Consider the following 22572-nt stretch of genomic DNA (forward strand, 5'->3'; position numbering starts at 1 on the left):
CTATATATATATATATATATATATATATATATATATGTATGTATATATATATAAAATATCCCACCATGCGAATATGCTAAGGTTTATTTATCTGTTCTACTGCTGATGGGAATTTGTGTAGCTTCCAGTCTGGGGATGTTATGAATAGCGTTACAAACATTCTTGAACGTTTCTTTGGGCGGACATATGTACCCATGACTGTTGTCAGTGGAATGAGTGGTCATGGAGAATGGATAAGTGTGGTTTTAATAGACGTTGCTAAACAGTTTTTCAAAGCCACTGTGCCGCTTTACATGCCCACCCCTTGTATGTGAGAGTTCCTGGCTCTCCTCATCCCTGCCACTAGTATTTTCTGTCTTTTCCATTTTAGCCATTTTGGTAGGTGTGTTGGTTTTGCTTTTGAAAATCAGTTTGGCAAAGAACAATGAAAAGAACACTAGAGTCAAAAAAAATTTTTTTTTTAATTTGAACCCCTAACTCTAATTTACCAATTCCACTTCCTAGATGTGTGACGTGGTGAGTCATTTTACTTCTCTGAGCCTATTTCCTTGTGTTTAAAATGAGGCTAATAATGTCCCCAGGGAATTCAAAGCCCTTGTTTCAAGGAATGCTATGTGGGCATTTGTGAACACCTACTCCATCCTGTTTTCAAGTCCACTTTCTCTCTGGATGCTAGAACTTACTCATCTGCTGGGGCTGTACACCAATAACAAATTGTAATCATTTGGTCGAGGTAGTAATTTCTGTGGTTGGAAAGTCAGGGCTTCATGGGTCATGCTGCTCTCTCAACAGGACTTTTTTTTTTAAACATCTTTATTTGAGTATAATTGCTTTACAATGGTGTGTTAGTTTCTGCTTTATAACAAAGTGAATCAGTTATACATATACATATGTCCCCATATCTCTTCCCTCTTGCGTCTCCCTCCCTCCCACCCTCCCTATCCCACCCCTCTAGGTGGTCACAAAGCACCGAGATCTGACAAAGTGAGAGAGTGGCATGGACATATATACACTACCAAACGTAAAATAGATAGCTAGTGGGAAGCAGCCGCATAGCACAGGGAGATCAGCTCAACAAGACTTTTGAATACAAGATTACAACACAGAGAGGTGGTGGAGGATTTGTTTTCCTCCTATTTACTAAATTAAGAAGTGAAAACAGAACCTGGTGATAGTTTAAAACTGTACACATATCTTAGGACACCTAACTCTATCTCATTTGTTGGCCAAGGGGGATATCTCAGCCACAAGAAAGCAAAATTTAACTCATGGAGGGGGAAAGCCACAAAAAAGACTTACCAAGATGATCCTTAAATGGTGGGACTCAGAGAGAACAGATTAATCTGGTCACAGAAACCCCCTAATGGCTCTGCAGTTGCCTTCACTTCTAGTTGTTGCTACTTTTGCAGGATGACTTCAGACAATGTGATAAGATGACCCAGGTTCAGTTTAGGGACATCTTGCTTCCTCTTCTCCTTAATATCCCATTAAGGATATACTCATAGATACCTAGAGTATCAACTAGCTGACTCAGACATCTGGTAGGCCAGTTTGTCCCCACATGTATACTTGTAGGCTCCCCAAAGCAGCAATGCACATTTAACTAGAATCTCAGCATCAAAGATTCTTCCATTCACTCTTTAAGGCAAGGGTCTTTCATATTTTCGAGAGAGAAATTCCTTGTCTTTAGAGCTATAAAGAGCCTCAGAAATAGTTCCATCTGCTTCTGTTACAAATGATAAAATTGACGACAAGAAGGGATAAATGACTTACACGAGGTTAAATTTAGTGACAGGCTGTGTTTGTCCAAATTTCCTGATTTTTGAGCATGGGATTTTCTTCAAATTCCACAAGGAAATTTGGAGGTGGGCATGCAACCAAGGATAAAGACCTTAATTGTGATTGCATGGGGGTCTCTTTCTGCTGAAAAATATTACAAACTTCTCATCCTTCAGAGTTAGATTAAATGTCTCCTTTTGAAAACTCCCCTGAGCGTTCACTTGATCCAGATGAAATTAATCCCTCCTTTTTCTGTGTGCCTGGGGGAATTTTGCATATTTCTCTACTATACCATTTCATTCATTCATTCAATCATTATTTATTTATTCATGTGCATATGTATGACTGCATTCCCCAAGCATATCACATTTTATTAGAGTTTGTTATCTAATTGTCCCTCATCTTCTTGAATCTGAGAACTGCCTGAAGTCAGGGACCATAAGAGGTTCATCTTTGCATCTTGCATAATGGCTATCACGGTGAGAGAAATACAAAGAGAGACAGACAGAGACGAAGAGAGAGACACAGAGGGAGAGAAAGAGAAGGGAGGAGGGAGAAAGAGAATGTAGGGTAGGGGAAGGAAGAAAAAGAAAAGAGAGGAGAGAATTTAAGAGACGTTATGGACATCTGCTGATTTTTGCCTACTGAGCATCCGTATTCCCTTCTTCCATCTTTAGCATCAATATTTTCATCTGGGAGACCAGCCCTCTCTACTCTCACACAGCCCATGGATCTCATGTGGGGCTGACCTCATAGTCCCCCACTCCAGGGATGAGCACACAAGGCAGGCTGTCCAATCAGCATGTTCCATTCTTTGACCTAATCATGGGCATGTGTGACCAAGTCAGAACTGTGTAACTCAATTCTGGGAATTTTATGAGTACTACAAAAGAGAAACTCTCTTTCCACGGGTTTCAAGGGAGTGAGTCTGGGGTGCCAGCAGCAATTTTGTCACCATGAGGGGAAGAATCTGCCAGTGAACAAAACTTATTCAGATAGAAGCACAGATGAAACTGTGATTTGAGCCCCTGTATCCAGCTGTGCCTGAAGCTGGATTATTTATGAATCTAGTCATATGAGCCAATGTAGTTCCTTTTTCCTGCTGAAGCCAGTTTGAGTTATGTTTCTTTCATCTGTAATCAACAGAGCTCCAATTAATACAAGAGTTATAGGAGAAAAAAGAAAGAAAAAAGAAGAGGAGAGGCTTTGGGTACCTTTGAGTTCTACTTGTAGGTCCTCTCCACTGATTGAGTATTCATGGTCTAACACATCAACAGAGCTTGTGAATAGACTTTCTTGTTAGATGGGAGGGAAAGGCCATGCCAGGACAGACCCATGGTGGAGGTGTGTTTGGAGAATGGCCTCCTTCTCCGTCTTCTGAAATTTATTCTACCTACCTCTCCACTTAGGAATGGCATAACCATGGTCACATCTCTCCCTTTCTTATATACAGCAAGTCTAACCATAAAATGATGGTCTGACCTATATTTTCAAAGCCCCTTTTATCTCTGACACCCCGGGTGCCTCAACGGGTTCTCCTGAAGCTCCAACCCAGTTTTATCCCCAAAGGTCTCTCGGAATCCCATGATAGGGCATCTTGGGTGAATCACCATCTCAGTTTTCCCAGGACTGAGTGGGGGGATCATGGAACACAGGACTTTTAGTTCTGAAATGCAGAACATCCCAGGAAATTGGGACAAAGTTTGTCTCCCCAGACTGACATCTTCCCCTTAGCTGCTGCAGCCCAAGGGTAAGGCTCCCTCTGACAGATCAGACATTAAAGAGCCTAAAATGACTGTGACCGGTCTCCAAGCATTTCAGAACTTTGCAACAGTCAGTGCCTTGTAAAAAAAAACATTGTTTAATTTTTAAGGCTCATAATGATAAAAGTCAAACATGTTATTTATAGAAAAGTAGATAGAAATAATAGGTAGGCAGGTAGGTAGATAGATAGATAGATAGATTGGGGGGGGGGTGCCCTTATTCCCCTTACCTTGCCTTCCTCCATCTTGTTGCTTGGAATTGATTGCTGTCAAGCCATCTTTGCTGATGCAAATGAGAACAGCCTAGGGATAGCAGAGCAACAAGGAAGGAGGATCCTGGATCCAGGAATGACCTCATGGAGCAGAGAGGCTAGCCTGGACTGTTTGCCTTGGATCTCATCTTCTTTATATTTAAGTTATTACCATTTGGGGCTATTGATACACCCAGGTGAACTAACTAATTCATGTACATCGTCTCATCTGACCATCGCTAGAGCTGTTTCTGAAGAGAAGTTAAGGACTCTGCCCTTGACCACATACCTGGTTAGTGGCTGAGCTTCCAGCGGAGGCTAGTCCTGACTCACATACACTTTGGGCTCCTAATCACCATGCTTTACTGCCATTGCCACTTTTCCCTTTATGCAGTGCCTTCCAGTTTTCAAAGTGTTCCATGATTATTATTAACTAAGGAGGCAGGGATTATTATTGTCCTTATTAGCCAGATCACTTAGGTAATTTGACTAAGATCATCCAGTGAATTAGAGATGCATCTAGGATAAAAGTTCCAGTCTTTGAAACTTCAGAACTTTGCCTTTTTCACTTGACTCCACCAATCAGGCTCTCTTGGAAGGACCAGACTCCACCAGCCTCTCCTAATATTTTTTAAAATACTTCAAGCAATTCATTCAGTTTCTAAATTCAAGAATACTAATAACAGCTATTTTCTTTGAATTAAGGTGTATTTGACAGAAAAAAATTCGCTGTTAGTCAAACATAAATGAAATTATGGTCAATTTCAGTCTCCCCTCCCACAGATAGTAGTATCTTTTTCACTAGCTTTATTCATAATTTTTTATCAGTGAAAGGGAGTTTACTTTAAACACCCTCTCTTTGAGCAAACAAATGTTCTAATTCAGCCACAACTGTCAGGCTTTGTTTATTGAGTTTTAACAACGGTACCTAATTCTTATCATCAATTTAGCATCCTTGAAACAGTCAGCTTAGCTTTCCAGTGCTAAAGTTTCCGACACTCTATTTTTCTTGCATCTTTTCTGAACTGTAGGTTCTAATTCTGTGTTCCAGTTAATTAGCGCTGTCTGTAATTTTAGACAACCCATATCTGTTAAGGCAACCAAAATTCCATCTTTGTTTCCAAAGGTGGCTGTTTGTTGTGCCAGAAGGTACTTAGCTGCTGAAATAAATAGATGACGTATCACTTATAAAAAGTGCTCTTGCCTCATTGGGCAGATGTCTCTTGGTGATGGTGACTAAATATAGCATGCCGATTTTAGGGCAAAGATGTAATTTTAAAAAGTAATCATAAAACTATTGATTGTAAAGAAGTCACTTTGATTTCCTGTTCACTCTGATTATAGAGACCTTCACCCTTACCAGGCTTAGAAATTTTTAACCCTTGAAAACTAAAGCCCTATCAGGAACAGATTTCATATTGGAAAACTAAAAGTGTATCTACCCAGAGGTGTGGGTCAAACACTTGTTTCCGTCCTTTGGTCCCAGCAATGAAAACACATTCAGGAGGGAAAAAAGGAGGTACTGTGGGAGGTATCATCTTAAATAATACTAATACTACTAAAATATAATAGTTCCTACCATATTTCAAACTTCATTATGTGCCAGATGTTGTAATAAGCACCTTATTTATATTATGGGTTCATTCAATTCTCACGGCATGACTGTAATAAGAGGAAGATGTATTTCACGTAAAGCAAACAAAGCTTACATTTTACGGCCCCCCTCACTTGCACGGGTCCTTTCTAAGGCCCTAGCAATGTGTTTCCATCATCACATGTTGTTTTGAAATTTTGTAAAAGTGAAATGTTTGAACAGCAGTGGTTTAAGCCTGGGAATTCTTTCTCCTGGGGGTTCTTTTTTGTTACACATCCCCTCATGTTGGTTAGTGCTAGAGAGGCTGAGAGCATCTGGGGATTTGGGATTGAGCTGCAGTAATACACCAGGATGGGGTTTAGTGGGATATGTTTATGTGGTTCTCATTCATTTCCATGAATTGTTAAGTGACTCTAAGCTAGCTACCCGTGAATGACTTATCCCTATGGCTTCCAGGAATACTCCTGCCACACTGTGCTAACTCATCTAGTATTTTGATCCAGAATAGCAGGGCCAGCGATGGTATTGCAATGGGGACAGAAGAAATGCAGGTAACAGAGGAGAAATTAAGTTTGAAGTATATGGAGTCAGAAGCTAGTCTATGGGAAATTCTTTTAAAGCATACAACTCATATATGAAACAAACTCATTAGAGCTTTTCCCAAATTTAGTGATAATCCTAAAAATTTACGTCATTACTAATAATGAGTTGTGGAACTGAAAGTAAATTTTCTAAACCATCAAGAGCCGTATTAATTTTTCATCAACCATGCTAGAAAAAAAGTTAGAATTATTTATTTTCTCTATAGAAAGTATTTTTATCAAGTTATTGACATATGAAGACAGAGTATGCAGCCTGAGCATATAGGATAAAAATATTACAGAGGTGTTCGCTTCGGCAGCACATATACTAAAATTGGAAGGATACAGAGAGGATTAGCATGGCCGCTGCGCAAGGATGACACGCAAATTCGTGACGCATTCCATATTTTTTAGTGGGAAGCAGCTGCATAGCACAGGGAGATCAGCTCGGTGCTTTGTGTCCACCTAGAGGGGTGGGATTGGGAGGGTGTGAGGGAGACGCAAGAGGGAGGGGATATGGGGATATATGTATATGTATAGCTGATTCACTTTGTTATAAAGCAGAAACTAACACACCATTGTAAAGCAATTCTACTCCAATAAAGATGTTAAAAATATATATATTACAGAGATTTATTAATCGTTAATAAAAACTATTATTTTTTAAATTTTGTGATGTGCACATTTGTCAGCTTTTAAAATTTGGAATCTGCTGCGGCTTCTTTTTATTCTAAATAAATATTTATTTTCACACCTGATTTTCATATTTTAAATTTTGTATTCTTTGACTTAAAGAGTGTATATAACATAATGTAACTTTCAGATCCCACAAAATGTTAAAATGTCTAAGCAGTAGAGATATTTATTTCTCATTTAATAAAACATCTAGAGATAGAGGTTTCAGAGAAAGTAGATTCAGCACCTAAACACTGTCATGGCTCTGTATGGCTTTTCTGTGATTTTCTTGGTTTTCCCCTCATTACTGTAAGAGGCTGCCATAGCGCCAACAATCATAGGATCAGTAACATCTAAAATTATGAAGAAAGGAAGATGGGCTCACTCTTCTCAAGTCTCTCTCTTGTTGTTAGGGAGGGGAATCTTTCCCCAGTATTCTCCAGTAGATTTCCCTTTGTATCCCATGATCCAGAAATGGTCATATGGCCTAATCTAAAGCAGTCATTGACAAATGGGAATAGGATTATTATGATCAATCTAGAAGTCACAATTCATCCCCTGGGACAAGACACCTTGCCTTGAATGCCTGAATGAAACAGCACCCTACTGTCAACAAAGATGGAATGACTGTTGGTTCGGCAACCAACAATGTTCACAATAGCATCATGGTCCCCTTTTTGTCCCCTTACAGAAACAAGTTAAGGCTTAGTGATATAAAGTGTTGTGTCCAGAGTCACACACCTAGAAAGTGGTGAGGACCTTCACCTCTATATAAAACCTATATGTGTTTGACTCTGGGACTCTGCTCATGTTCTATGCTATGTCATATAGCCTTCCCAACCCACGAGGCCACTGGTGTACACTACAGAGTTGTAGAACTTTAGGGAGCACGGTTAGGTGCTGAGGAAGGAGTATAGGGCAGCAGAATGCTTGCCAGAAAATCTCACAGGGTCAGAGAGGAAGAGGGGGCTCTGGATCTTTGTACAGAGAGCAAATTTCAATACAATAGGGACCATTACAGGTACCCAAGATGCATTTCATTGTTTTTGAGTGAATAAGGGAATTTCAGGTAGCGGGGGGGGGGGGGACATAAATATAATAATAGTAGAAAGTTAATGGATTGAGGGTAAAGAAAGACTGGGCTTGAATCAAATATCTACCATTTACAAGATGTGCTTCTCTGTTGAGTTCCTTCTTCTTATAATACCTTGTGTTTTCAGAGGGGGATATCTAGCTCCAGCTTGATGGGGTAAAAGAAAAATCAGAGGAACCACCAGCTTTACGCCCCTTCCTCTACAGGGGAGGAAACTGAGACCCAGAGAGGTAAAGTGACTTGCCCCCAAATCCCAGCCAATTGGTACCAAAGCCCTCATCTACAAATCCGGGTTACTTATTTCTCAATCTGTCTTTTAGACCCTGAACTGGGAAGGCATCATTCTATGCTCAATTCCTTATACAATCTACTCAGATGATTTAATAATATGCTTCTTTCCTTGTGGAAGCATGTGTATGATGACACTTAGCTGCACCATCTAATACTATGATTAAGTGCTACTTTTGAATTACTGTTTCCATTTCCAACAAGGTGTTTGAGAAGTGTCAAGCCCAATAGAGATCAGGGATAATATTCCACATGGGATTAGTATGATTACTAGCAGGGGTGCATTCCACAGGATACCTTTCATTTCTGGCCCTGCAGAGTCACTTATGCATCCATTCATTCATTCCACAAGATATACCACACACAAAATATGCTGCTGCAAACTCAATGTATAAATGTAATCAGAAATAAAAAATTATTTTAAAAAAATAGGTCCTGACAGATGGCTTCACAGGTGAATTCTATCAAACATTTAGAGAATGGTGGTTTGTGACCACCTAGAGGGATGGGGTAGGGAAGGTGGGAGGGAGGGAGACGCAAGAGGGAAGAGATATGGGAACATATGTATATGTATAACTGATTCACTTTGTTATAAAGCAGAAACTAACCATTGTAAAGCAATTATACTCCAATAAAGATGTTAAAAAATAAAACACACACAAAATGTCACCTATTTTATAAGGATTAAAAAAACAAGAATCAATGGAGTGGTACATGATTTATAAGAAATAGAACCCATACCCTGTATTGCTGCTTGTTGAATAGCCACCCTGTTTAGGCAACGGAAACCCTGAAAGAAGAGTCAAGTCAAGTCTGTCTGAGACAAACGAGGTTCTGCCGTGAGCCCTTGGGGTTGGTTTGGTTTGTGCTCCTAACAAAAGGAGAGTCATCCATTTGGAAAATCCAGGCACCACAGAGTTTGAGTTTCTATGAGATGTTAGCATCTCAGGGCTCAACATAAAATCCTATGTTATAAAGGCTTCTACTTTGTTACACTTTCCCCTGCTCTTGATCATGGAAGACAAAGTATGAGTCATGCGATTTTGGATGTGTCAGGGTCACATTTCAGGGCCATGTTCCAAATAGAAAGGAATATTTTTTTCTGAATGTAATAAAAAAGTTCTAGCACTGCTGTCACTATTTATGTGACCCTGAACCTGTCACCTCAACTTCCCACACCTGGTTTCTTCCTCCCTAAAGCAGTCTTCCTGAGGCCCATGGTGTTTATGAGAATGGGTCCAGTTTCGTGCAGTAAGTAAGCATTTCTGAGCACCTAACAGTCAGTAACTCATTTGACAAATGTGTTGATTCCTTCTCTGTATGTTCCAAGCACTGTGTCAAGCTCCAGAGATTTAACAATAGAACAAAACAGAATCATCCCAACTTCTAAGAGTTCATGGTCTACCAGGAAAGACAGGCTTAAAGTATAACAGATGTGAATTTAAAACCAAAAGGTGAGTATTGGGCTTCCCTGGTGGCGCAGTGGTTGAGAGTCCGCCTGCCGATTCAGGGGACACGGGTTCGTGCCCCGGTCCGGGAAGATCCCACATGCCGCGGAGCGGCTGGGCCCGTGAGCCATGGCCACTGAGCCTGTGCGTCCGGAGCCTGTGCTCCGCAACGGGAGAGGCCACAACAGTGAGAGGCCCGCGTACCACAAAAAAAAAAAAAGGGAACCTTTATAACATTATTGGAAAACAGAAAGAGAGGGACATTACTGGACCAGAAACAATGAGAAATCCCTATGAAGAAGTAGATAGGATCTGATCAAAGGAAGGAAAATTAATGGGAGGCTTGGGAACAGGACTGGCTGCAGAATTTGCAGGGCCCAGTGCAAAGTGAAAATGCTGGGCCCAGGAAAATGATTCAGAATTTCAAGATGGCGACACCAGAGAATTAAAACACACCTGGAGGCCTTCTAAGTGCACAGCCCATCAAGAAGAAGAAAGATTCCTTTCTCTTTCCTGGCAAGGACTCAGCCAATGAAAAGCCATGGACACTGCACAGGTCACATGCCTATGAAGTCGGACTGCTGGGGGCAGTGGATACCATGAGCACGAGGGGGTTGGGAGCAACAATTATGGGGATTGGTTTGGAATCAGGGTTAGAACCAGGGCAGTTGATTAGTTTAGGGTCTGTCCTCTCCCAGGCCTGAAACCCTCTGCTTGTTCCCGTCAATGGGCAGGATTGGTTCTTCCAGGCTGGGGTGCTGTCTTCATTGGCCAGGACTGCTGTGACAATGAACCACAAACTGGGTAGCTTAGACAACAGAAATGTATTGTCTCCCAGCTCTGGAAGGCAGAAGTCAGAAATCATGGTGTCTTCTGACAGGGTTGGTTCAGCAGGGTTGGTTCCTTCTGAAGGCTGTGAGGGAAGCCTGTCGCATGCCTCTTCTCTAGCTTCTAGAGGTTTGGTGGCAATCTTTGGTGTTCCTTGGCTTGTGTACGTGCATCACTCCAATCTCTGCTTTCAGCTTCATGTGATGTACTGCCCGTGTGCATGCCTCTGTGTCCAAATTTCCACTTTTTGTAACACACCACTCACACTGGATTAGGGAACCGTCCTACTCCAGTATGACCTTATCTTAACTAATTATATCTGCAACGACCCTGTTTCTAAATAAGGTCATATTCTACTCAATATTTTGTAATACCTGTAAACGAATCTGAAAGAGAATATATATTCTCTGCTGTACACATGAAACTAACACAACACTGTAGATCAACTATACTTCATTAAAAAAAGGGGGGGCACATTCTAAAGCACTGGGGGTTAGGAATCCAACATATGAATTTGACCAGGGACACAATTCAACCCATAACAGGTAAATAATGAGTGCTTGAGCCACAGGGGCAGGGTCATGCCCGGGTACAGACTCCTTCACTCCTAGGAGACTAATAGGCAGGAAAATCACAAAACTACACACCTCACCTGGCTGCACGACGCTTCTCTCCACCGCAGTCGCAGGCAGCAGATGGCCGTGAACAGACAGCAGCAAACAAGGGCCATCAAACACTGGGGGCAAACCAAATGTCAGGGAGTTAGGATAGTTGCTCATAAAGAATATCATTTGATTAAACTGCATCACCTATCCAAAACAGATGGCCTTTTCATAATCTCCTGACATGTTACCTTAATTACCCAACAGGTGCCGTCATCTCTTATGCTACCTTACCCGCTGCAGTCAGGTTACAGAGTTTGGAAACGTTATGACTTGGCTTTTTGGGTTATCTAAGATCAGAGGTTGTCAGCTTTGGCTACACACTAGAGTCACCTGGGGGGCTTTGAAAATACTGATGCCTGGGTCCCACGATTTAACCGGTCTGGGGAGTACAACCTGGGCGCTGAGATTTTTTTCTTTTGAAAGCTCTCAGGTGATTACGTTGTGCAGGGAAGGTTGAGAACCACTGGCTTGGAACTCTCCCAGAACCCAGCCATCTCATTAAATGTAATGATGCATATTGATTGCAGATGGCATGGCATGGATTTGTTGGGGTTTGCTTTTTGTTTGTTGCTTCCAAATGCAATGCATCAGTATCTCTATTCTTTAACTCTGCAATGCCATGTACTTTATTTTCTTTCCTTCAGCCTAACTTCTTTCAGTTGCTAAGAAGCCAAATCTTTGCTGTATGGAGTTTGACTTTTGCTTACAAAAGTGGCACCTCAGCTGGAAAGTGAGGCTGCGGCAGTACAGTGAATTGTACTAAAATGAAATTGAACAGATAATAGGTTTGCATTTAGTGCAATGTATGATTAGGAGCAATAATATGGGCCATAGCGTCTTTTCTTCCAAGGATGCAGGTTGGTCTCGCTTACTCTATTTAGCAGAAAACATTGGTCTATGGCCTCAGTGAATCTCCCTCCCTCTCCCTCTCATATTCTCTTCCTTTTACTCTCTCTCTCTCTCACTAACTCTCTCTCCATTCTCTCTTTTATTCTCATCCTCTTTCTCCTCTCTTATGTTCCTTTCCATGTTTTCTCTCTCTTCCCCTTTCTCTCCTCAAAATTCTTGCTTTCACAGATTTCACAGGTTAGGGTAGAGGAAGTGTAGATTCAATAGCCAAAATGCTATGAGAATCATGACATTCTCTGTGCAAACCCTACAATCTTCTCGGACATCTCCTGTTGCTTCTTGTAAAAGATGTGAGGAGAAACTGCACAGCCAAGAGAACTAAGCTAGGTCTCTAGCTTCTGTTTCCCTCAACCCATGAATTTCTCTCCCAAAGTCTTCTCTCTCCAGTCTGCTATGTCACCATGTTTGCTGGTCCCAGAAACTACCTGGGGAAGTTGGCTATACAAATGCGGGAAATAATAATAATGATTGACTATAACATGCTTATTACATGCCGGGTACCCTTCTAAGCATGTTTGACAGATAAAGAGACAGATGCCCAGAGACAGGAGGTGATTTCAAGCCCAGGTTGTCTGCTCCAGGGTCCTTATATTACGAGCATTTCAGAAGGAGGCAGTGGGAGAGGAAGAAAGATCACAGAGAAGGACAGAAAGAAGGAAAAAAGCAGAAAGACAAAAAGACAGAGAGACACAGAGGGATGAAGAGAGACAGCCACCAAGATGCAAAGAAGCAGAGACAGAATGGGGCCATAAAAACAACAAGAATAACAACCACAGAGCCAAGAGAGAGACCTGCTTCATGTTGGCTCTAAATTGGGTAAAACTCCATGTCTGGGGCCAATTTAGCTGAGAGACTCCAACTGTATGAAGTGTAAGTTTGGTTCAGGTATGGTTTGAAGAAAATTCTGATGCCATGGTTCACTGGTTTTAGAAAATGCGTGTTTGTTTCTGGCTCACCTGGTATCTTTTGGAAAGGGAGAGAAAAAAATCCCCTTTAGTTCTAGGTTCAGTCCAGAAAAAAACAAATAAAAAGTAAAACAGAGTATTTAAGTTCTGTTTAATTCAGCCTTCAGGAAACCAAGGCAAAAAATTCTGATTTTTTTTTCAAGTCTCATCATTTGCATTTGCCAGTTGAGGTCTTCAAACACCTGGTTAAATCAAGTGCCTAACCCAGTACTGTCCTTAGAAGTTAAGTGGGGATAACAACAAGGCAGGGTGGAGCCGTATTTCCTGGATTTGAACTTCCAAGAGCACCCATCCTAGGGAAGTGGGTCAGCCCTTTGGAGGTGGATAGAACTCAGCAGCGATTATAGTTGGTGGAGATAACTGCATTGCGATTTTCGGGCCAATCCCATCATCCCCACCTAATCAATTTTGTTTCTTTATTTTCTCAATGTGGTGGGTGTGATCTCGGAGAGGGAGAATTGAGCCGTGTTGCTAAGCGAGATCTTAGTTCCCTGCCCAGGAATTGAACCTGCGTAGCCTGGATGAAAACCAGGAATCCTAGCCACCAGGCCAGGAAGGGCTAGAGGCCAGAAGCTATTCTTCCCTGGCTCTTGCCCCCAGTGAAAAATTCATTTCTCATGGAGGCAAAAACTGTAAAAACAGGTACAAAGTTTATTATTAGAGACAGCACAACAACTAGTGGGAGAGCACACAGAGAAACTGTTTAGTTGAGATAGAAGCAAGGCAGAGATGCACACCCAGAGAGAAAGGGTGTGGGCATCCTCCCTAATGCGCGGGAGCACAGTAAAGAGGCAGTTCATTCATTTATGTAGGGCAGTTCTTCCAGGTCTCTGTTTACCTTTGGCCAATTATCTGGTTTCTTTTTCCACACCTGACCTGCCCTAGGACCTTCCCCAACATACATGTGCAACTTTTCTCCAAGATGGATTCCAGGCCAGAGGCTTATGGGGCGGCCTTAGCATCACATATTATGGGGGTGGTGCCCCTCCTTTTTGACCCCCAAGGAGCCTTTCTGCACATGTGCAATGTCTCCCCTGCCCCAAGGATGGGAAATGCATGACTCTTGATCCTTTACTCAAACAGGGCTTTGTCCCTCTCTGTTCCTGCCATGACTGTTATCTTAGGGCATCCTCAAGAGACAACACCTGGCTATTTACCCCGTTTCTGTGGTTACTTACATCTCGGAGGGCAAACAGGAAGCTAATTGTAAATGCCTAACCCGGAGCCCATCTATTTCCTGTCTCAGGAAATGCAAACAGGAGGCAAGTTGTATACCTCTGGCCTGAAGCCCATCTTTTTCTCACCCCAAGAAATGTAAACAGGAGGCCAGTTATAAATGCCTCGTCTGGAGCCCATCTATCTCCTGCCTTAGGTGTTAGGATGCTAGAGACCTCAGACTTGTCTTTTGTGGTACTTTGGTGGAACTGGATCAATGGGAGGAGTCTTGGGATGCTGTCCTCTGCTCATTCCGTGCTGTGGTCATTCAACTGTAAGATGGAGACCTAATTTTATTCAGTAAAAGGTATGTGTTCTTCAGTAGGTGAATGGATAAGTGAACTGTGGTACAGCCAGGCAATGGAATATTATTCAGTGTTTTAAAAAACTGAGCTATCAAGCCATGAAAAGACATGAAGGAAACTTAAATGCATATGACTAAGTGAAAGAAGCCAATCTGAAAAGCCTGCATACTATATGACATTCTTTAAATTTTGATGTGAACCTAAAACTGCTTTAAAAAAATAAAATTGATTTAAAAATTTTTTAAAGGTCTGTGTATGAAAGACTTGATAATCTCATTTCTCAGGATGCTGTTAGACACGGAAATTCCCTTTCCTCCTCATCTTTTCCATCTCTTGTGGTATTGGGTCCTATTTTTTTTTTGTGTGTGTGTGAGTGTGGTACGCGGGCCTCTCACTGTTGTGGCCTCTCCCATTGCGGAGCATAGGGTCCGGACACGCAGGCTCAGCGGCCGTGGCTCACGGGCCCAACAGCTCTACTGCATGTGGGATCTTCCCGGACCGGGGCACGAACCCGTGTCCCCTGCATCGGCAGGTGGACTCTCAACCACTGTGCCACCAGGGAAGCCCAGGTCCTATTTTTTATTCATATGAGGTTTCACTTCAATCTAAATTCATCCATGATAAAACACCTACTATGTGCAAAGTTTCTCTGTTTTACAAAGGAGACTTTAGTCTCAGAAAGGCTATCAGTATTTCTGAAGGACAAAGAATTAGTATATGATAGAGCCAGGATTTTCCAAATTCTGAGCTCTCCTACTGCTTCTCCATCCTGAAAGTCTACTAGAGGTTTGGCAATCATTCCCATGCAGGTTTCTGTAGGTTCCTATTTAACTCCGGGATTGAAAATTCCTCAGTCTCCTGTTCCATATTGTAGTTAACAAAGACTATCCCAGAACTGATAAGTGGGAGCCACCAGGACAGGAATTGCTTCCCAGGGCATAGAGCTCCCCAGGGTAGAATGGGTTGCCTCAGGTAGCATTGACCTCCTCCTCACCACAGATATTCAAGCATACAACAGAAAGGCCAAGGATCCTGAAACTGGGATTCACACATGGGGCATCTAAAATTGTCAGATTATCAGTGTAGAGATATGTATACCTTTTTTCTTGGAGGAGATTTTCACCAGGTTTTCAAAATTTAGTTTTTGACCCAGTTGTTGACAACTGTTGAGACCAAAGGTGGAGGAGAGGGTGGAATGAAGTTATATCCCAAACTTGACCATCTGAGAGTCTCCTACAGAGTCATTTTCATGAGTGAATATGGCTCCTCAAGGATAATACCAATCCAGGCATCAGCTGAAAAGCTTGGGTCTCCTCCTCTACTCCATAATAGAACTCAGGGCTTTCCTAGGGTCAGGGTGAACATGAACTGTAAATATGCATAAGGGATCTTATTAAGGTGATGGAAATGTTCTAAGTGTGTATGTGTGTATCCGACTCTACTAAAAAAGCTATATTAAAAAGCACTAAAAACTAATGTGTAGACATAGAGGACAGACTTGTGGTTGCCAAGGGGGAGGGAGGGTCAGGGGAAGGATGGATTGGGAGTTTGGGGTTAGCAGATGCAAACTATTATATATAGAATGGATAAACAACAGGGTCCTATTGTATAGCACAGGGAACTATATTCAATATCCTGTGATAAAACATAATGGAAAAGAATATTTAAAAAGTATGTATATGTATAACTGAATCACTTTGCTGTACAGCAGAAATTAACACACTGTAAATCAACTATACTTCAAAACAACAACAATAAAAAAATAATGTGTATTAGTTTCCTAGAGCTTCTGTAACCAAGTACCACAAAGTGGGTGGTTTAAAACAACAGAAAGTCATACTAAACTAATTATACCTATAACAATCCTATTTTCAAATAAGGTCACATTTTGAGGTACTGGGGTCAGGACTTCAGCATATCTTGTTTGGTGGACACAATTCAATACACAACAAAGTGAGTAACAGTGCTGCTTGCAAATGTGTGTACATTTACAACGTAGATACATTTTATAATATGTAAGTTATGGCTTGTAAAAAAATGAACAGAAACCTCAATTAAACAGAGTTGGGAGACCAGAAGGGGGAGCTCTCACGCCTCGTGATGATAGCACAGCCCATTGGGAAGAAGACTCCTCTTCTTTCCTGGAGAGGACTCAGCCAATGAAAAGCCACAGACTCTTAGTTTACTATTAGCAGCCGCCCCCGCCCCCCCCACAACTTCCTTTCCTTCTCTCCTCCTCTTGTCGTTTGGGGACTTGGGGTGACTCACCATGGTTGCAGACCCTGAATTACAATTCTCTGCTGAGCCCAAATAAACCCATCTTTCATGGAGAAATATCAGCAGTCTGTTTGTTTCAGGTTAACATTTTCAATCAAGTAATTTTTAAAGAGTGGCAAGGAGATTTTTCAAACCATTGCTGGGATCCTGAAGTTTATGTAGACTGCACTGAATCTTAACACATCATCTGAAAGTTTCAAAGCCATATTTAGTGAACCAGCTATTCCATTTCTCATGTATATATAGTTCAGAGACATACTCACATGAATTTAGCTGGCACAAAATTAAGAACAATCTAAATCTCCATCATTAGGTAAATGGTAAATAAATTTAAGTATAGCCAACCATGAAATACTATGCAACAAGTACAAAGAATGAGATAATTTGATATTAGTGACATGGAAAGAAATGAGATATATTGTCATGGCCAGAAAAAAAAAAAAGAAGTAAATAGTAGACACACAGAGAGCATGATACCATTTATATAAGACACAAAAATCAACATCAAAGAAAATTATGCTCCATGTTTTCTGAGGATACATGCATATTAAAATTAATATTGAGCATTTACTAGACACCAGGCACTGTTCTAACAGACTGACACTTATTAATTTCTCAGAACAATTTACTATTATTGTAGCCCATTTAATGAAGAAGAGGTTAAGACACAAAGAGGTTAAGACACAAAGAGGTTAAGTTACTTCTCCAAAGCTATTGAGTGGTGGAATTTGAATTTGAATCCAGGCTTGTCTGAATTCACAGGGCTCTTTCTGCTCCTGCTGTTTTATGTATTCTAGAAGAATATACATAAAAGTAATTAATGGTCACCTCCAGGAGTGAAGCAGAGGGGAATCCATGACTCCAGTCAGTAGTCAATGGGATTTTAATTTTTTTACAGTTGTAGGAAATAATATACAGAGATCTGTGTATCACTTACTGTTTCCCTTAATGATAATATCTTGCAAAACTGTAGTAAAATATCACAACCAGGATATTAACGTTGGTATAATCCATTGAGCTTGTTCATATTTACTATTTTTACTCATTTGTGTGTGGGTATTTGGCTCTATGCACTTTTAAGACTATTTTTTTGTGCAATCTTAGGTTCACAGCAAAATTGAGAGAAAGGTGCAGATTTTCCCATATTGCCTCTGCCCCCACACATGCACAGCCTCCCCCATTATCAGCTTCCTCCACCAGATGGTTCATTTGTTACAACTGATGAATCTATGTCAACACATTGTTATCACCCAAGGTCCCTAGTTTACATTAGGGTTCATCTTGGTGTTGTACATTCTATGGGTTTGGACAAATATGTAATGACTCATATCCACTATTTGAGTATCATACAAAGTATTTTCACTTTCCTAAAAATTATGTGCTCTGCATATTCATCTCCCCTGTCCCCACCATATATACCTGGTAACCATTGGTGTTTATATTATTTTCATAGTTTCGCCTTCTGCAGAATTCCATATAATAGTTTTCTTCTAGTAGTTTTAGTTTTAGATATATTGTTTAAATCTTTATTTTGAGTTGATTTTTACTGATGGTCTGAGATAAGGGTCCAATTTCATTCTTCTGCATGTGGATATCCAGTTTTCCCAACACCATTTATTGAAGAAACTATACTTTCCCCATTGTGTGTTCTTGGAAACTTTGTCAAAGATCAATTGACTGTAAATGTGTGGATTATTTCTGGGCTGTATATTCTGTTTCATTGGTCTATGTGTCTGTTTTTAAGCCAGTACCATATCATTTTGATTACTATAGCTTTGTTGTACATTTTGAAATAATGTCATGTGATGCCTCAGCTTTGTTCTTCTTTCTCAAGATTGCTTTGGGTATTCAGGGTCTTAGGTGGTTCCGTACGAATTTTAGAATCGTTTTTATTATCTGTGGAAAATGCCATTGGAAATTTGCTAATATTTGCATTGAAACTGTAGATAGCATGGGGTGATAGCATGGACATTTAAAAATATTTTTCCAATCTACAAACATAGGATATCTTTCCCTTTATTTATGTCTTCTTCAGTTTCTGTCATCAATGTTTTATGTTTTACAGTATCAGGTCTTTCACCTCCTTGGTTAAATGTATTCCAATTCTTTTTGATGCCATTGTAAATGGGATTATTTTCTTAATTTCATTTTCATATAGTTTACTGTTAGCATATAGAAATATAACTGATTTTCTGTATGTTGAATTTGTATCCTGCAAATTTACTGAATTCTTTTATTAGCTCTAACAGGTTTTTTGGTGGCACCTTTAGGATTTTCTATATATAAAATCATGTCATCTGCAAACAGAGGATTTCACTTCTTCCTTTCCTACTTGGGTGCCATTTATTTCTTTCTCTTGCCTAATTACTCTGGCTAGGACTTCCAGTACTATGTTAAATAGAAGTGTTGGGCTTCCCTGGTGGCGCAGTGGTTGGGAGTCCGCCTGCCGATGCAGGGGACACAGGTTCATGCCCTGGTCCAGGAAGATCCCACATGCCGCGGAGCGGCTGGGCCCGTGAGCCATGGCCGCTAAGCCTGCGTGTCTGGAGCCTGTGCTCCGCAGCGGGAGAGGCCACAACAGTGAGAGGCCCGCGTATCACACACACAAAATAAATAAATAAATAAATAGAAGTGTTGAGAGTGGTTTCTTTGCCTTGTTTCTGATCTTAGAGGAAAAGACTTCAGCTTTCGCCATTAAAGTATGATGTTAGCTGTGGGTCTGTCATATATGGCCTTTATTATGTCGATGTACATTCCTTCTATACCTAATCTGTTGAGATTTTTTATCATGAACAGATGTTGAATTTTGTCAAATACTTGTTCAGCTTCTATTGAGACAATCATATGATTTTTATCCTTCATTCTGTCAACGTGGTGTATCACATTCATTGACTTGCATATGTTGAACCATTCTTACATCCTGGGGATAAATACCACTTGATTGTAGTGTATGATCCTTTTAATGTGCTGTTGAATTTTGTTTGCTAGTATTTTGTTGAGGATTTTTGCATCTATATTTATCAGGGATATTGGCCTGTAATTTTCTTTTCTTGTAGATCTTTACCTAGCTTCGATATCAGGGCACTGTTGGCCTCATAAAGTGAGTTTAGGAGCATTCCCTTCTTCAAGTTTTTGTAAGAGTTTCAGAAGGATTGACATTAATTATTCCTTAAATGTTTGGTAGAATCTACACATGAAGCCATCTGGTCCTGGGCTTTTCTTTGTTGGGAGGTCTTTGATTACTGATTTAATTTCCTTATCAGTAATTGATCTGTTCAGATTCCCTATTCATAATTAAGTCTTTGTAGTTTGCATATTTCTAGGAATGTATCATTTTGTATAGGTTGTCCAATTTGTTGGTGTGTAACTGTTCACAGTAGTCTCTTATGATCCTTTGTATTTCTATGGTATCAGTTGTAATATATCCTCTTTCATTTTTATTTATTTAAATCTCTCTTTAGTCTTAGTCTTGCGAAAGGTTTGTCAATTTTGTTTATCTTTACAAAACCTCAGCTCAGTATCATTGATCTTTTCTACTGTTTTTCTAGTTTCTATTTCATTTATTTCTGCTCTGATATCTATTATTTTCTTCTTTATGCTTATGTTACCTAATTTATTCTTTTTTTCTACTTCTTTGAGGTATAAAGTTAGGATGTTTATTTGAGATCTTTCTTTATTCTTTTTTTTTGCCATACGCAGGCCTCTCACTGTTGTGGCCTCTCTCGTTGCGGAGCACAGGCTCCGGATGCGCAAGCTCAGTGGCCATGACTCACAGGCCCAGCCGCTCCGCGGCATGTGGGATCTTCCCGGACTGGGGCACAAACCCGTGTCCCCTGCATCAGCAGGTGGACTCTCAACCACTGTGCCACCAGAGAAGCCCTCTTTATTCTTAATGTTATAAATTTCTTGCTATGAGTTTCCCTCTTAGAACTATTTTGGCTGTCTCCCATAAGTTTCGGTATTTGTGTTTCCTTTTTCATTTTTCTCAAGATCTTTTAAAAATTTCCTTTTGATTTTTTATTTGACCCACTGATTGTTCAGGAGTGTGCTGTTTAATCCCACATATTTGTGAATTTTCCAGTGTTCCTCCTGTTATTGATTTCTAGTAAGAAACTGTTGTCATTGGAAAATATAATTGGCAAGATTTCAATCTTCTTAAATTTGCTAAGACTAATTTTGTGACCTAACATATGATCTATCCTAGAGAATGCTCCATGTGCACTTGAGAAGAATGTGTGTTCTGCTGCTGTTGGATGGAATGTTATATGTATTTCTGTTGGTTTTGTTTACTCTGAAGTAAAATTCAAGTCCAATTCTTTTTATTGATTATCTGTCTCAATGATCTATCCATTGTTGAAAGTGGAGTATTGAAATCCACTATTATTGCATTGCTATTACTACCTTCAGAAATTTGCTTAATGTATTTAGTATTTACTTAATATATTTAGATGTTCTGATGTTGGGTGCATATATATTGATAACTGTTATATCCTCTTGATGAATTATCCCTCTATCATTATATAATGACCTTCTTTGTCTCTTGTGACAGTTTTTGACAGTCTATTTTGTCTGATAGAAGTATGGCTGCCCCTGCACTCTTTTGGTTACCACTTGCATGGAATATATTTTCTCTGTCCCTTAATTTTCGGCTTACATGTGTCCTTAAATCTAAAGTGAGTGTCTTTTACACAAGACATAATTGGGTCTTGTTTTTTTATCCATTCAGCCACTTTATGTCTTTTTATTGGAATATTTAATCCATTTACATTTAAAGCAATTATCGATAGATAAGGACTTACCATTTTCATCTTGTTTATTATCTTCTGATTGTTTTGTAGTTCATTTCCTAAACCTTCCAATAAAATCATACCTCAAATATAATTGAACATTCAATATTTGCAATATAACTATGTGTTCATGGATAGGTCATGGCCTAGTTAGTACATGTAAGTTTACTGCTGAGTCAAACAGTATACATTGATTATCTTTTCTCAGTTATGTAACTTTATATTTTCCTGGAGTTGATAATTGCCTCAATTTTTCATTTGCTTAGTTTTCTGTTTCACACTCTCCACAGAACTGTAGAAATCCTTTTAACACTATTTTTCTCACGGTCAAATGAAACAGTTATGCTATTGGTTCCACTGTTTTCCTGGAGATGCTCTATTCATATCTTTCAAGTTCCTCTGTTTTCCTGCTCTTATCTGTTTTAGTTGCTCTCTGGGCCTACTTCCCACTGTGATCTAGAGAATTCCTTTCAAAACCATTCTTAAAATAACCTTTGCTTCTGTTTTCTGCTGGTTCCTTCCTTAGGAATCTTGTTTTTCTGTCTTTTGGCTTACTTCGTTTTGGAGAACACATTGTCCAAGAGCTTTCTGAGAACTTACAAATGTGAAGGAAAAAAGCTCTCCCTTGATCTCTAGCTTGAATGCTATAGAATTTTTATCTGGAAACCATTATTAGTCAGAATATTTAAATCATTGCTCTATTGTTGCCTAATTTCCAATGTCGTTGCTAAATAAACTAATACCATACTGATTTCCAATTATTTCTTTTTCTTCTCTTTTGAAGCATTTTAATTTTTTTCTCTATTCACCTTGTTTTACAACTTAATGATGATATATCTTAGTTTGTTAACTTATTATTGTTACTTTTTATTCTGGTCACTGTGTTAGAAAGAGTGTTTTTCAAACCTGGAAATTTTTCTTGTATTTTTTCTTTGATAATTTTCCTTCCAATGTAATTAATTCCTGTTCTATTTTTTGAAAACTCTTTTTAGTGAAATATTGAACCTCTTGGATTGAAGCTCAAATTAAAAATATGTATGTATGTGTCTGTTTGTCTTTATCTTTTGGTCCTACGTCCTCTTGATTTTTCTTCCAACTCTTATGCTTATTTTGTTCTTTAAAAAATTGGTTATGGGGCTTCCCTGGTGG

General features: G+C 39.9%; 1 non-coding gene across 1 annotated transcript; it reads left to right on the top strand.

Moving 5' to 3' along the window:
• The first annotated feature begins 6272 nt into the window (after window positions 1-6272).
• LOC112399483 (U6 spliceosomal RNA) lies at window positions 6273-6379 on the top strand. The gene has a single exon (XR_003003237.1). It is a non-coding gene; the product is annotated as a U6 spliceosomal RNA (small nuclear RNA).
• The last annotated feature ends 16193 nt before the right edge of the window (window positions 6380-22572 follow it).

Source organism: Neophocaena asiaeorientalis, unplaced genomic scaffold, assembly GCF_003031525.2.
Source record: "Neophocaena asiaeorientalis asiaeorientalis breed wild unplaced genomic scaffold, Neophocaena_asiaeorientalis_V1.1 scaffold91, whole genome shotgun sequence".
Taxonomy (NCBI): domain Eukaryota; kingdom Metazoa; phylum Chordata; class Mammalia; order Artiodactyla; family Phocoenidae; genus Neophocaena; species Neophocaena asiaeorientalis.